The 16,421-nt window shown below is 39.1% G+C and overlaps 1 protein-coding gene across 6 annotated transcripts in view; it reads right to left on the bottom strand.

Annotated features, from left to right (window-relative positions):
* Positions 1 to 16,421, bottom strand: part of LOC105465664 (fibronectin type III domain containing 3B) — a 364,084-nt gene that overhangs the window by 118,708 nt on the left and 228,955 nt on the right. The window lies entirely within an intron of this gene.

Genomic DNA, 16,421 nt, shown 5'->3' with positions numbered 1-16,421 from the left:
ACCCGGGCACACAATTTGCACCAAACAAGAGTAAAAATAAAATCTGTTTTAAAGTGACAGTTACTTCCCACATAAACAATAAACTCTTGTACAAAAGCTAACAGTTTAGTATGAAAATGTCAAAATTCACAACTCTACGACCTAAATAAGTGAGTTAACTAAGCCCTTGGCCTATCTCTCCCTAAGCATGATTTAAGTGTGCCTCGAAGTCAACTGAATGACCACTGTTTCCATAAAACAGTTTCAGAGCCCAGCTGTAGGAAGACTGTATGTCAGAGTTTGGATGAAGCCATTGTTTGGTGGCATGCTTTCTTTTTTTCCTTTTTTGTTCTTTTTCTCTTGTCTCTCTCATACACACACCTCCCATATTGTGAAGGAAAGAAGAATAACTAATCTCCTCACAAAAATAAGCAAACAAAACAAAAAAGAATTCTGCTGATTTGCCTTTAGGATATCTTTTTTATTCAAGCTGAAAACTCTGTCTTGTTTTAATTTCTTCCCCTCTTAAGAATTTGGTATTTGGTGTGTGCCAACTAAACAAGAGATTGCCCCAGATGCAGAAACGCAAGGTTCTGGTGCAAGGTCAGAGGACAAGTTTCTTATTCTTCATTCTCAGGGGCTATTTTTCACCTTCTGGTGTGCAGTAAGTAAGTGAACTCAGACACAAATCGTGTAAGCAAACTTTATATTTCTTATTCCTCACACTGAAGCAGCTAAATAAACAGATCGAAACCATTTTCCACCTGATTCAACCTTGCTGGTGATCACAGCTGCGGTGGATGAACATGAAAACCATTTTCTACATTGCTGCCTTCTTAGTAGTTGAATGGCATTAGCTGGGCATGGTGGCGCACACCTGTAATCCCAACTACTCAGGAGGCTGAGGCAGGAGAATCGCTTGAACCCAGGAGGCAGAGGTTGCAGTGAGCTGAGACTGCACCATTGCACTCCGGCCTGGGTGACAGAGTGACACTCTGTCTCAAAATATATATTAATTAATTAATTAATTAATAATAATAATAAGGCACTCTTGGATAGTGTTTCAAACTGAGAAGGGATATTTTGTTTTGCAGATATAGGCACATTTAATGATAGGAAAGTTTTTGAAAAGGAGCTAAGATGGGAGCCTCTAATTCAAACATGTCCACAGTCAGCTGAGAACTAGTCTATCTGGAAATGCTAAAAAAGGAAAAGGAGGCTCAGCTTAGAGACACAAGTCTTTCCTTTTCCCTAAAAGCAAATCTCCTACACCAAGGAAATAAAGCATTTTTTAGTAAAGGGAAGGTTGAAATGAAAACACACAAGCAAAGTAAATGTTTTTTTTTAAAAGAAATGAAAAAGAGAGAGAGAGAGAGAGAGAGAGAGAGAGAGAGAGAAAGAAAGAAAGAAAGAAAAGAAAGAAAGAAAGAAAGAAAGAAAGAAAGAAAGAAAGAAAGAAAGAAAGAAAGAAAGAAAGAAAGAAAGAAAGAAAGAAAGAAAGAAAGAAAAGAGAGAAAGAAACCCACACACATAGAGGGAAGATGTGTCATGTGAAATTTAAACTTTCCATAAATAATGGTTGTCATGTTTGCTCCAAAAAGAAACCCAAGTTCAGACTGTTTGAATAACTGTTAAGACCTAAACTAATTAAAATATCCTCCTTTATATACATAATTTACTTCTTTGGTTTATTTCACATTTTTTCCTTCTTAGAAAAGAAATACAGCTACACGCTTAGCTACTAGCTATAGAATGTATTTCTGGTTGTAACAGCTCTATCATTCCAATGGGATGACATCAACATTATTTCTCTCTAAATCTTCTGTCTAGTTCTTATCCACAAGGCTCATTTGTAGATATGCCTGTCATAACATCATATGCTTTCTCAGATCTGCCAAGGAGCTGACATAGCTACTCTCTTTAACAAATCATGTATAACGAACTAGGGGCATGGAAAATGTGTGGCTTCTGATCATGTTCATTTTGGAGGTAAGAAGTCTAAAGCCAATAGTAAACAATCAATATAAAAACAAACAAAAAAGAAACAAATAAATAATTTTAGCTGAAAAAGAGAAATGTGACTACTCAATAATAAGGACAAGCTAGATACCCAGTCAATGCCTACTAATGCTGATAAGCATGAATGGGGACAAAAGAAAACAGTACTAAACATGTGTGTCGATGGCTGGATGTGGTGGCTCATGCCTGTAATCCCAGCACTTTGGGAGGCCAAGGTGGGCAGAAAGCTTGAGCCCAGAAGTTCAAGACCAGCCTAGGCAACATAGTAAGACCCCATCTCTACAAAAAATACAAAAATTAGCTGGGCTTGGTGGCACATGCCTGTAGTCCCAGCTACTTGGGAGGCTGAGGTGGGAGGATCACTGGAACCCGAGAGTTGAAGCCTGCAGTGAGCTGAGATGGCGCCACTGCACTCCAGCCTGTGCAACAAAGTGAGACTCTGTCTCCAAACAAACAACAATAGCAACAATGAATATGTGTTGAATTGGTTTTCTACTCAGAAAAAGAATATTGGCCATCTTCAATTTTGAAATATTACTTATGCTAGGGAAAAAAAAGGAATCAATAAGTGCATTCAAAAGAAGAATTAATTATCTAAGACTCTCCATGTAGTGACTACGATCCACAGTGGTTTTAAATACAAATATTAAAGATGTCGAAAATCACAAGACGAAGAATAAACTTGCATAATATAAGGACAATGCGGTTAATCTCAAAAAACAAATATTCCAGAAATATCTTGAGATATCAATCATCCTGATGCTAAAAATACAAAGATAAATATCTTGCTAGCCATTTTGCCCGTGAAGTGGTTACTCTGTTTGAAATCCTGAAAGGTAGCCAAGGGAATATCAGACTCTCAACACCAAAAAAGAAAGCAGCAGGCAGGTAAACGTATGTTGTATGCAGTTGCTTTCCATTCCAGGAAAATATTTTCAAGAGCGGCCTAGGTTCCAATCAGGTTCTGGAACCTTAAGAGAAAGGAGAGAAACACAAATGAATTTCTTTTCCAAGCAGTGTGCCCAGCTGGACAGGAGCGATGGCCAGAGAATGTCAATGGGACAACAGGGGCTAATTTTCTCTGAGCTTTTGTTGCTATTTCTGGAATTCATTGGACAGGATGATTCCCCCGTTGCCCTCCCTGAGACTACGATTTGAGTCAAGTCTTACCGGGAACATTTGCATTAACCCACTCACAGGGAAATGGGCTCCTTCAGGCAAATGCTATGTAACACCCTGGGTAATAAGAGGGGCAACACAGAGTGCCAGGTCTAGGTCTTTAATGAACTGAAATACTAGTAAGATTCTGTGTTCATTTCTGTCAGATTCCCTAAGAAAAATCTTTGTGTTCATTTCACAATGTAAAAATCATGTATATGCATGGAACTGGACAAAAGCTGCTAGTGTTTGTTTTCTTTTGTTCTGTTTTTGAGACAGAGTCTCACTCTGTTGCCCAGGCCAGAGTGCAGTGGCACGATCTCGGTTTTCTGCAACCTCCGTCTCCCGGGTTCAAGCGATTCTTCTGCCTCAGCCCACTGAGTAGCTGGGATTACAGGTGTGTGCCACTATGCCTGGCTAATTTTTGTATCTTAGTAGAGACGGGGTTTGACCATGTTGGCCAGTCCAGTCTCAAACTCCTGACCTCAAGTGATCCACCCATCTCGGCCTCCCAAAGTGCTGGGATTACAGGCGTGAGCCACCACACCCGGCCAAAAGCTGCTAGTGTTTTTCAGAACATCAAATTATACAGGGATGCAAACCCACAAAAATAGATGAAGTATGAGGTAGATATGTTTGCTTGGCCAGATTAACTCTAGAACCAGTCCTTTCCTCTTCTTCCCTGTATGTTTGAACTGTTCACTGCTAGCTGAGCCCTAACCTCTGCCAGATACAGCTCTTGTATTCTGGGTGAAGGCTCAAGACCATGATTATCCAGCAAGAGCTGGTACCCTCCCTGGGTATGTAACAGGAAAGTAGTCGCTTAAATACAGGATAGAACAACTTAACAAAGGTAATTAAAGTTCATACACTACTTTTTGCATGGGAGTCTACAAACGTTTCCACAAAATGTTTTTTCATTAAGACTTGGCATGCCATATTAAATTTTTTTCAGGCAACTTATTCAATACTTTTTGCAAGACTGTGCCAACTCACAGGTGGAATCCAGAGTACAATTTCTAATATGTTGCATCTGAAAGATAATTTTAGTATGTATACCTCCTATCCAGCAAGTTTTGAACAGTGTTTACATCTACACTTCCTTAATTATGTCTCAGATGACTGAATTATTTGGGAATAAGGCTAGATACTCAGCTTGTGGCCAAGGAGCCAAGTGAAGCTCATCAGCTGATACGGGTACCAAATCCGGAGGGCTCAAGAGTTTCAGCATACAAAAAAGTCATTACCATCCATGACACAACCTACCACCACCCCAAGGAATCAGCAAGAGTTACATGTGTGGGTACATACTAAAATGCCTATCGCCATTAGGCAGGTAGTATCAATGAGTGGAGAAGGTGGGTATATAAAACAAAAGGGAAGGGTAAGGACTATGGAAAATGGAAAAACCTCACCCTATCTGAGGGGGCAGCTGCCATGCAGCCAATCAGTTATTCTTGGGGTATCGTGGGTCTGAGGCAGACATTCCCATTTTTCTAGGGAATCTAGAAATGCAAAGTTTTATGTGAAATTGCTCGATTTGTAAAAATATTTTTTTTTTTTTTTTTTTTTTGAGACGGAGTCTTGCTCTGTCGCCCAGGCTGGAGTGCACTGGCCGGATCTCAGCTCACTGCAAGCTCTGCCTCCCGGGTTCACGCCATTCTCCTGTCTCAGCCTCCCGAGTAGCTGGAACTACAGGCGACCGCCACCTCGCCTGGCTAGTTTTTTGTATATTTTAGTAGAGACGGGGTTTCACCGTGTTAGCCAGGATGGTCTCGATCTCCTGACCTTGTGATCCGCCCGTCTCGGCCTCCCAAAGTGCTGGGATTACAGGCTTGAGCCACCGCGCCCGGCCAAAAATACATTTTTAAAACATTTTTAATCTATAGAAAAGCTGGAGCAGTACTATGAACACTGTTAGAGACTAAATGCTTGTGCCCTCCCAAAATTCGTGTATCTTAAAACCCTACGCGCTAAAGTGATGGCACTAGAAGGTAATTAGAATGAGATGAGGTCATGAGGATAAAGCCCTCATAAATGGGACTGATGTCCTTATAAGGGTACTGAGAGAGCTCGCTTTCTTCTCTCAGCCACACAAGGACACAGCACAAACGTGCCATCTATATAAAACAGCAAGACAGACCTCACCAGACACCAAATATGCTGGCACCCTGATTTGGACTTCCCAGCCTTCAGAACTGTAAGAGATAAATGTTTGTTGCTTAAGCCACCCAATTTATGGTATAGTTATAGCAGCCTGAGCTAAGAAAAACACATAGATTGGTCAACTTATTAACATTTTGCTATACTTGCATGCTCACATTTGATCTCTACTTATATATATATATACACACACACGTTTTTTCACAACCATTTGAAAGAAAGTTATTGATCTCATGACACTTCACCCTCAAAACTTCAGCAATTCTTTCCTGAGAACAGGGAGCTTCTCCTACATAAACACAAACACATTACTACAATCAGATTTAACATTAATCGAATAAATTTGAAATTAAAATCCATGTTTAAATTTTCTCAACTGTTCCAACAAAGTCTTTAATTTTTTTTCTCCTAATTCAGGATCGAATCGAGGACCAAGCATGCATTAGTTGTCAGGTTTTTACTAATCTTTCTTAATCTGGAACAGTAATCCCTTATACTTTGTCTTCATAAAGTCGACATTTTTGGAGTGGTCAGGCCAGTTTTCTTATATAATATATATCACTATCTGTAGTGTGATGCTATTTCCTCATAATTAGATACAGGCTAAGAATTTTGGGGAAGAACTGTTTACAGGTATACTTCCCATCCTATGACATGAGAACATACACAGTTCTGTCTGAACTATTAGGTGATGCTCAGTTTGGTCACTTGCTTAAGGTATTGTGTAAAACCTGTCTCCATTGTCAAAACACGTTCTCCCCTTTCAGCTGATGGTTACAGTAAACACCGATGATCTCTAGCATGTATCATTATATTGGTAGTTTCCAGATGGCGATTTTTCTAATTCTGTCATTCCTTCTATGTTTATTAGTTCTCTCTCCCACTTTTAAACTATCTTGAACCCAGATTCTTTTTTTTTTAACTCAATGTGTTAAAATCTGCTACACTTCACCACCATCATTATTTTTTGGACACTAAATTTGCCCTAAATGTAGCCAGCAGGAGGCTCTTCAAGCTGTCTTCTGGGCCCCTTTGTCCACTTCCTTGTGACTTCTGTTTTGGAACACCTGTTAAGTATTCTAATTTAAGATTAGATCGCCAAACAGTAAGAAAATACAAAGTGCCACTAGACTGCAAGTGAGAGATTTCAGTGGCATAAAGCAGAAATTATCCAAACATTTTGGATTTGCTAAAAGCTACTCTTACCCGAGGATCTTCTTACTTAAATGTGACTAGAAAAAGAAAACCATCTAAACATTTCTATCTTCCGTATCTTCTAGAAAGCAGAAACAAAGCAAACTCATAACCCAAAAGCTATCCTAAAATGATCTCTTAAAATATATCAAACTTGAAATCTAGAACGTCAAACATAAACTATAGTAAACTAAGCAGAAAAACATAGAACAGATTTGCCTCTTTTTGGATTGTATAATTTCTGCTCTCAATTTAATCTGGTGGTATTTCAATTCTTGCTCTTCCTAATCAACATTTCCCTTTAAAAAAAAAAAAAACCAGATAATCAAAAGTGACAGCACCATCTGCCCTAGTCCAGAAAAGAAAAATGCACTGTCTTCTAAATGCATTGAACTGAGAAATGAACTAAAATGAAAAGTTAAGATTGGGCCAGCAGGCAAGAAATGTCTATACAGAAAATGCTACTTGCAAGAGGCTGTTCTCCAGAATTGAGACCATTCTGAGGAATAGAAGCTCTCTGGTATTACAAGAGAGCTTAAATTAGAAATTAGAAAATTAGAATACTTAATATTATTTTTCCATTTTATTCTCTAAAACATATTATGATAGAACAGACATCCACAAATCCAGGGTCAATGTAAAAGAAGTCGAATTGTTTTCAAGCCCACCTACTCTAGGCCAAAGCTATGCGCTATTGCTATCTCATTCTAAGCCTTTAATAACATTTATAGTATTTGGAACATATTCAGTTTCTGTATAAAATAAAGGATTCTCTTAAGCCCTGCAGATGGATTTCCGTTGTCCAAATGAGCTGTCCTTGTTGTTCAAAACATGACATTCATCATAGGCCTTAATGTCTTTTGCATGTATATTCCCCCCCCCGAATGAAACTAGTGTTCTATTTAAAGATTCAGTTTAAAAAGTCCAAGAGCCGAAATACTAGATTTACACCCCAAATTGGCTCTGTAATGGCACCACTTAGTAGCCACATTTCACTCTACAGATGATAAACCATATTCATCTGATCTCCATCTCCTAACAGCTGAGGTGTATAAACCCTGGACAACAGTGAGCTTATTGAGCCCGAGGGGCAGTTGTGAGCAAAAGCGGCCATTAAGGTCATGGACTAAACTGGGTGAGAAATAAAAACGCACAAGAGGAAAATATAATAGATAAGACAACACAAAAGAAAAAAAAATGAATGACCAAAAAAATCTGGATTGGCCCCCTAGTGCCTCATAATTTGACTATATTTGGAGATAGGGCCTTTAAAGACATAATTAAGTTAATAAGAGCTCATTAGGGTGGGCTCTAATTTAACATGACAGGTGTCCTTAGAAGAGGAGGAAATTCGGACACAGACACACACACAGGGAAGAGGATGTGAAGACAGAGGGAGACAATGGCCAGCTACAAGTCATAGAGAGAGGCCTAGAATAGATCCTTCCCTCATGGCCCTGAAGGACCAACCCTATGAACACTGCAGTCTGACTTCTAGCATCTAGAGCTGTGAGAAGATAAAATTGTGTTGTGTAAGCTACCTAGTCTGTGCTACTTTGTTCTGTCAGTCGTCGCATAACAATACATATACCAAACATATGCAAATACATATTAGATATTATTATACACATTTACTATAGATTCAGCAAATCAGAGATTTCATGAATCTGGTCAAGATCGCACAGGAAAATCTAAAAGAACCTAGTATCAAATCTTCAGGTCTTCTGATTTTTGGTCCAAGTCTATTTCTTCTTGGGGGCCATCCAAAACCTCTTCTCCTGCCATCTCCTGTGCCCAAAGGTAACAAGGGTAAGGCAGGGAGATTAACTTTACTTAAGATAAACAAATCTATCCGCTGGAAGAGACTGCTAGACTACTTGGTTCAGGACAAAATAATTACATTCGAAGTTTAAACATGTTTATACTACTGCTTCTGTAAGAGGCCACATCCAATTACAGAAGGTCAGTTTGGAAATCCAAAGAGAAGCTACCGAAAGTCATTTCAAAAGCTGGTCAAGAAAGACCAATCCCATAATAATTCTCCAGATTACTTCATGCCAAAGCATTGGTAATTTATCCTCTTCTCCCGCACGTATAGAAATGGAACACTCAGGATGTTTTGAAGCTGGAACACTGAGAATCATGCAGTAATTGCTTCCAAAAGACATACTATAGTATTTTTTTGCAGCTGACTGCAAAAGCAGCACACACCAGTTCCAAAAGAACAGAGACTATCTCAGACCATAAAGTACAGCTGTTTGTTGTGTGGCACCACCTGAAATATCCGTGTGTTGTTTTCTTCCCAACCAGCTACTACAGAGTGCATCCAGGCTGCTCAACTTATTTACGGCTCCAGCTGTTTTTCTGTATTTGAAGAAACTCCACCTTAGCAGCCATTTCTCTAAAGACTTTCAGTGAGGATAAAGAGGTGCTAAACTGTAGATTGGACACTAATTCCATTCTTAAATAAAGCAACAACCACTAACGTAAAGTATAAGTTAATGTCTTTGTATTTGTAGAATAAAGTTCCTAATTTGACCTTCCTAGCAGTCACTGGATGAAAGTCTCACAAACACTTTCCTTTGTGGAGAAAACACTAACCTACCAGCCCAGAAAATATGGTCTAGGCTTATGTTTCTAAGAGGGCAAACAGTTGCTCTGTGCATGTGTAAGGCCCCTATATTATGATAAGGCAGAACAAACAGAGAAGTAGTCATGGGTGCAGGGAATACATAGCGAGCAGGCAGCCTGTGATTAGATAGCAGAGCCATTGAAGAAGGTGGCTTTAAGAGACTTTTTTCTATGACACAGGAATTTCTAGTAGAAATGAACACAGAAAAAGCTGAAGGAACTGATGGAGTCAAGCATTTCTTTAAGAAACAAGTAGTTATATTGTCTAGTTGCAATTACTGTGAACCAGTCTTCATTGCTCAAATTTAAAATGCATTTCTACATTTTGAACAAAAGGTAAAACCATTTCCTACTTATTGTGCCGTTAATAAGTCCATTATTAAATAGTTGGTTTCTAAAATGAAATTCTGAGTATGAAATTGTACGACCAGAATTTAAATGATGCCATCTAAATGAGGAACCTATTAAGGCTCATCATCTCCAACAATTAAACAATCGTACTTGCCCAGAGTTACAGTCCAGGAAAATGAAGTGAAATAAACTAGAGAAAAAGCAAAGAAGTTTTGTGCAGATTTGAGTTTACAGCTACCTAACATTGTGAAATTATAAGCATTCCATCTGCTCACCAGCTGTGGTTCCTAATCCTCTTTAATAACTTCAGCTTGCACAAGTCCATGAGAATCAAGACGTCTTCCAAATTTCATTTTACATTAGTTGCCAGGATTGATTTTTAAACACTGGCTACCAATGAAAGCAGCCTAAAGTTGATTTCCATAGCAGGTGTTAATTTTCAAAGCAGTGAAAGGAAATGAGAAAAGAGACTAAGAGTGGAAAGAAAGAAATTAAGGAAGTTCTAAGATCACATTAGGTTTTTAGGGTTCTATGCTCTTCAGCAAAACCCAAAGGCTCAAATACAGAATAGTCTCCTGAAATGTGAATCTAAAAATTCCCTAAAAACATGTAAAAAAACCCCAACATATTAAATAAGAGATCATTTCCAGTTGGGTCTGAAATAAGGTTTATTTCCTGTAGCAGCCAGTCCTTCTCCCCACTGCAGCCCATCAGCTCTCAGATATCTCTGGTCACTGACCAGAGATGGGGTCTCAGAGCTGTGACTGTTCCCCACTGCTGCAAAGGTTAGTTACTTCTCCTTAAGGTATTTAACCTTAAGGTAGTTTCTAGCTTGGTTTCATAATGGGCAGTCCTTGTAGCCTAACTCAGGAATAGAAAAGGTGTTCTACTAAGAAAATACCCAAATTTTATTAAAGTTGCAAGCAGGATTCATGGTTCTGTGTTTTACTACTTTTAAACTCCAAAATACCTTTCCATTCCCCTCCCTCTTATAGCTATTATACAGAGTATGAGAAAGAATGATTTCTTTCTGACTTTTGAGATTGGTGACAATCTTGTTTTCAGGCAAATACAGGTTTATAATATCTCCGTATTTTTAGTTCAGACTGCTGGGATATTTTAAGAAAAAGCCAAAATTACCCATCTCTGCTTAAGCCCAATGGGGATCTAGACCCTAGTGACAGTATCAGCAAGGGCTACGATGCGTTTCCTATTCACACGTGTTCTACCAGAACAAGACCATATCTTAGGCTACATAATCCAGGTTTTCTCTTCTAGAATGCCATTATTAGGAGGCCTTCTGAACCAAGATGGCAGTGTCTATCTTTGTTCCAAATTGTCAGTGTACTACCTGGTACAGAATGCTTGCATGTGTGGATGGTGTCTCCAGTAATAATTCTCGAAGCAGAACCTGTTGCTCTGTCTTGCACTGAACATTTGGAAAGAGATGGCTCTCCACGTTTATTTCTGACGCAGACTTGACGTTTACCTAAGAACTCCCTCATAGGAGCATGGAAACCAGTTAAGGCAGCCCCAGCTGGCAGAGCCAAGTGGGAACGAGTAGGTAAACAGGCCCTAGCACTGGCAGAAAGTGATCAAAAAGTCAGGTTCCACAACATTTCCCAACAATTAGAAAACAATGTTTTCATCTTCTTTTTCATCAGAATAAGAGCACACAAACCATTCCGAATAAAAAAAAAAAAGGTGCTGAATAATATAAAAGTTATTATACCATTTTTTACAGATGTTTCTATAAAAGTCCTAAGAGAATCAGAACTACTGAAGAGAGCTGGTATCTAAAAAAAATCTCCAAACTATGTAGGAAATCAATAGTTTAAAACAAAAGGCTGAAACAGTTTCTATATTAAAACCTTGTTTTAATACTCCAAAATAGGTTTGTTGCTATGCAGTCAAGAGTATCTGAGTGAAACTTTAATTTCTATGAATTACATGAAATGTAATGAAAATTGGATAGGTGAAAACACAAAGTCCAGGTTCTACCTAAGGGTAAAAGCTAATGATAGTGGAAATAATACTAGACTGCCAAAATAACTCTGCAAACACCTAAAGAGGCTCATTCTTACTAAACAAAAATGGAGAGAGCAATGATGACAGTTTATTGCATTTATCTGGCCGGAAGGAAATACAAGACTGCATTTATAGGAAAGGCCTTCATTTGTGGGGCTGAAATAGGCTTAGCATAGAATTCTTACCCGGCATTTCAGTTCCTCAAAAAAAGTGTTTCATACTGACTGCACTACATGCTGTGCAATACTGGCATTCAAGCATGCATAATAAACTATTTGGTAACTCTTTCCAACTGCAATGGAATTCTGTATTTTAACCCAAGTCTTATAAAACGAAATGTTTTAAATGAAAAGCAAATTTAGCAATTCATATTATCTATAAAAGATGTCTGGAAGTCCCCTTGAGTGAGCTCTGCATGTTATCTTCTGCCAACTCCAATCTGTTTCCAATACAGTCAAGGGTGAACTCTTGCAGGAGAATATAGACGATGTATACAAACAAATACAATAGGGTCAGCTCGTGGTGGGTGTCATGAAGAGTATGTAAAGAAGGGTGATGTGATGAAGTAGTCTAAGAAGGTCTCTCTGATCCTGAAGCATTTGGGCTATGCCAGGAAGGATGGGAAGGATTCTACTATACAAAGTATAAAAGAACTTTCCAAGAGAGAGAACAGAGAGGTCAAAGGCACTAGGGCAGGACAGACCCCACATGTTAGAGAACTGGAGAAAGTAAGCTGTGTGGCAAGGGCACAGAGAACTGGAGCAGGGCTGGAAGAAGGTGCGTTGCAGCATCAGGCAGCAGCCACGGTAGAGTTTGCACTGTATGCTAAGTTCGAAAGGAAAACATGGGGGTTTTAACAAAAACTTCACCCAGCTGCTGTGCAGAGAACAAATTGTAAGGGAACAACAGCTAAAGCAGTGAGACCAGCAAAGAGAATAACACTCTATTTTACACATTTAACCTCTATGTAAGTGCACATGTGCACACAGAAGCACAATATTACAAAACGAGCACTACAACAACATTGGAAATTTAGGAAAAGAGTCAAATTTAATGAAATATATTTTGGATATACAGAAATGTGTTACTTGTCTCACAATAATCGATGTCATTTTCTAGACCTAACTTTTTGTAAACAGTATTAATATCCAGGAAGAGTTGCCACTCAAGTGACAAAGAATATGTATTTGATGAAATGTCCTATAAGAAAGCACAGATTTAGGCCATGTGGTGGCTCATGCCTATAATCCCAGCACTTTGGGAGGCCAAGGCAGGAGGATCACGAGGTCAGGAGATTGAGACCATCCTGGCTAACACTGTGAAACCTTGTCTCTACTAAAAATACAAAAAAAAAAAAATTAGCTGGGCATGGTGGCACGCACCTGTAGTCCCAGCTACTCGGGAGGCTGAGGCAGGAGAATTGCTTGAACCCGAGTTGGAGGCTGCAGTGAGCCGAGATCACGCCACTGCACTCCAGCCTGGGCAACAGAGCAAGACCCTGTCTCAAAAAAAAAAAAAAAAAAAAAAAAAAGCACAGATTTGTAGTATAGTTGGCTCTACAATCTGAAGAATTCAGAATAGGCTGGGGGCGGTAGCTCATGTGTGTAATCCCAGTACATTGGCAGGCCAAGGCAAGAGGATCACTTGAGGCCAGGAGGTCAAAACCAGCCTGGGCAACATAGCAAGATCTTCTTTACAAAAAAAAAAAAAATTAATTAGCCAGCCATGGTGGCACATGCCTGTGGTCCTAGCTATTCAGGAGGCTGAGGTAGGAGGATCGCTTGAGATGCAGTGTTTGAGGCTGCAGTGGGCTATGATCATGCGACTGCATCTCAGCCTGGGTGACAGAGAAAGAGCCTAGGAAAGGAAAGAAGAAGGAAAATGAAAGGAAAGAAAAAAATGAGGATTTTAAAACAGGAAGAAAGTTATGAATCACAATATGCATATTTCTTTGTAGTCTGAAGTTATCCTTGTTTCTAATGCTGCTGACTAGAACATACTGTAGTGAAGACTGTAACATTCTAGACAGCAAGTCATACCAAAAGCAGTAAGTCATATTCTCTCCACTTAAGATTTCAACATATTTCCACGAATGTTATGGCTCAGAAAAAAAAAAAAAAAAGCCAAATACTATTAAATGGAAAATGTATTTCAGAGTCCAGAACTATTCTCAAATAGTAAAACAATTTAACAGACACACTGAAATAGTTTTTCCCAAAGTCCTTTATTTTTCTCATTTAAAGTGATTCCAAAAGGAACTGGCAGGGCATGGTATATGCCACAAGTGACTGATATCTTTATGGAAAAAACACATAAGTAGCTAAAACCAAAGGCTCATGAGCATGGGTAGAACTAAATGGTTTGAAATAGACAGATCTAATTTTTTAACTGCATGGAAAGATTGGAGAAACTATTCCAGCGAGGTAATATAATGTGATCTCCCCTCAGCTTTGCCCCTCCTTTACTAAGGTCCTAGCAATACCATAAAAGTTGATTATATAACTAAACTACCTTAACTTGAGCCTGGCTACAGGGAGAGCTGTGATCTACATGACCTGTATTTTTTATCTCTGATTTCTCTATTCCCATGTACAGAGTGCCATGGTATTTGTATCTGCCATTCTCTATCACATATTATCTTGGCTGATACCACATGATCCAGCTAAGTTCTCGCGTCTGGCCAAAACACTTTTTTCCCCGCTTCTTGGTGTTCTTTCTTCTTGCCCCATTTATACAATCAGGGCTTTGTAGTTCAACTTCATTATTCTCATGAACTTTTGTTTTACAACTCTTTGTAACTCTAATTACTGCCCAGGTAATTTTTGAAACCCACAGCAAATACAGAGTTTTAACTAATTTGTTCATTCAATTAATGATGCACTGATGTTTAAACTATACAATTAAGTATGCTTGACTTCGATGTATACATTATTTCCCACCAAGTATGACAAGATTAAAAAATTCTGGAGGAGGGAAAAATCTTCAATGACTTAAAATAGTACTTCATATGTAGTTAAAATCTTCTGTCTTTTCAATTTAGGCAAAACACCCACTGACGGGTGAAAAAAGAAATCTAAGATACAAGTTTATTACAACAGGCAATAACTATTAAAAACACAACAAAGCAGATAACAGGGCTTTAGAATTTATCGCCCATTTAGCATATGACACCTCAGGGTACACAGAAATCTTCTTCAAAATTAAATCAATTATTAGACTCCACCTACCTGACAGTCATCAGAGAAGAGACACCTGCAATCTATTATAACATTAACTATTTAGTGTAATATCCAACAAGTACCAGCTTTATGGAATTTTCTTGAGGTTTATTTAACATTTACAGGACATAAGATTCATTAAAGATTACTTTTAAACCTTTGTAAATCTTATCTCATGCTCCGTGAAAACGATCTTATTTACTTTTTAAAGAAAATATATATTCAAAATCAGATAGGTTCATTTCACTTCTTCTTGGGAAATGCCATGAGCTCCGGTCATCATTTAAAAAGAATTATACAGATTCTGATATTTAACTATTGAATATGCCCTGAAAATACACAGCCACCATTTTACATTTTACACACACACATCCACAGCACAACTCACTTCTATTTACAGCCCAGTTGTTACAGCATTCAGCTTTATGAACTGCTTAAACTAGCTTAATTTACTGTGCATAGGCTAGGCATGGTGGTTCTCACCGGTAATTCCAGCACTTTGGGAAGCTGAGGCAGGAGGATCCTTTGAGCTCAGGAGTTCAAGACCAGCCTGGGCAACATGGTGAAACTCTCTCTCTACAAATAATACAAAAATTAGCCAGGCAGGGTGGCACACGCCCATAGTCCCAGCTACTCGGGAGGCTGAGGTGGGAGGATTGCTTGAGCCAGGGAGATGGAGGCTGCAGTGAGCCAAGATCATATCACTGCACTCTAGTCTGGGTGACAGAGTCAGACTCTGCTCAAAAAAAAGGCGTGTGTGTAGATTTCCCTACGTAAACTGCTTCTCTAAAGACAGGTGGTAGCTCTGCTAAATGATTCTTGGCCTGTGTTAGTAGAGACAGATACTTGCTGCTGCTATTGTACATTTGGATGAAATTAACTGCAGCTCACTGAAAAGCATATAGTAAATGTTGAGGGTGTTTTGATCAGACCTTAACTAGGATGCAGGCAAATGGGCAGGCTCAGCCAGGTTTCTAGACGGGGATGCTGGGAGGAGCCTGTGGTGGTTGTGAATGTTACCTTGCATGCAAAAGTCTTTGGAGATATGATTAGGTTAAGGATTTTGAGATGGCCGATTATCCTGAGTTACCCAGATGGGCCCTAAATGAGATCACATGTATTCTTATAAGGCAGAGGTAGAGGAAGACTTAACACAAACAAGAGGTGAAGAAAAAAGCAGAGAGATTTGAAGATGCTGATCTTGAAGCTGGGGTGATGTGGCTACAAGCAAAAGAGTACCAGCATCCACCTGAGGCTGGAAGAGGCAAGGAACAGATTTTTTTCCTAGAGCCTCCGGAGGGAGCTCGGGCCTACCAATACCTTGATTTCACCCAGGTAACAATGATTTTGGACTTCTGAGCTCTACATTCTCTCCAGAATTGTGACAGAATAAATTTCTGTTGTTTTAAATCACTGGCTTTGCCAGGCATGGTGGTGTATGCCTGTAGTCCCAATTACTCGGAAAACTGAGGTGGCAGAGTGCCGTGAACCCAGGAGTTAGAGGCCAGCCTAGGCAACATGGTGAGACCCCATCTCTATAGGGGAAAAAAAAGAAGCACCAGCTTTGTGTGTGCTGATTGTTAATCACAGGAAAGGAACACAGGGCCCATCAGAAGTGTGCCTCCATTGTGTTAACCTTCTCTGTGGACAGTAGTCATTACAATATGAAAAGAAAAACAG

Source organism: Macaca nemestrina, chromosome 2, assembly GCF_043159975.1.
Source record: "Macaca nemestrina isolate mMacNem1 chromosome 2, mMacNem.hap1, whole genome shotgun sequence".
In the NCBI taxonomy this organism is placed as follows: domain Eukaryota; kingdom Metazoa; phylum Chordata; class Mammalia; order Primates; family Cercopithecidae; genus Macaca; species Macaca nemestrina.
The sequence above is the reverse complement of the archived record's forward strand: the minus strand, read 5'-3'. Positions and strand labels throughout refer to the sequence as shown.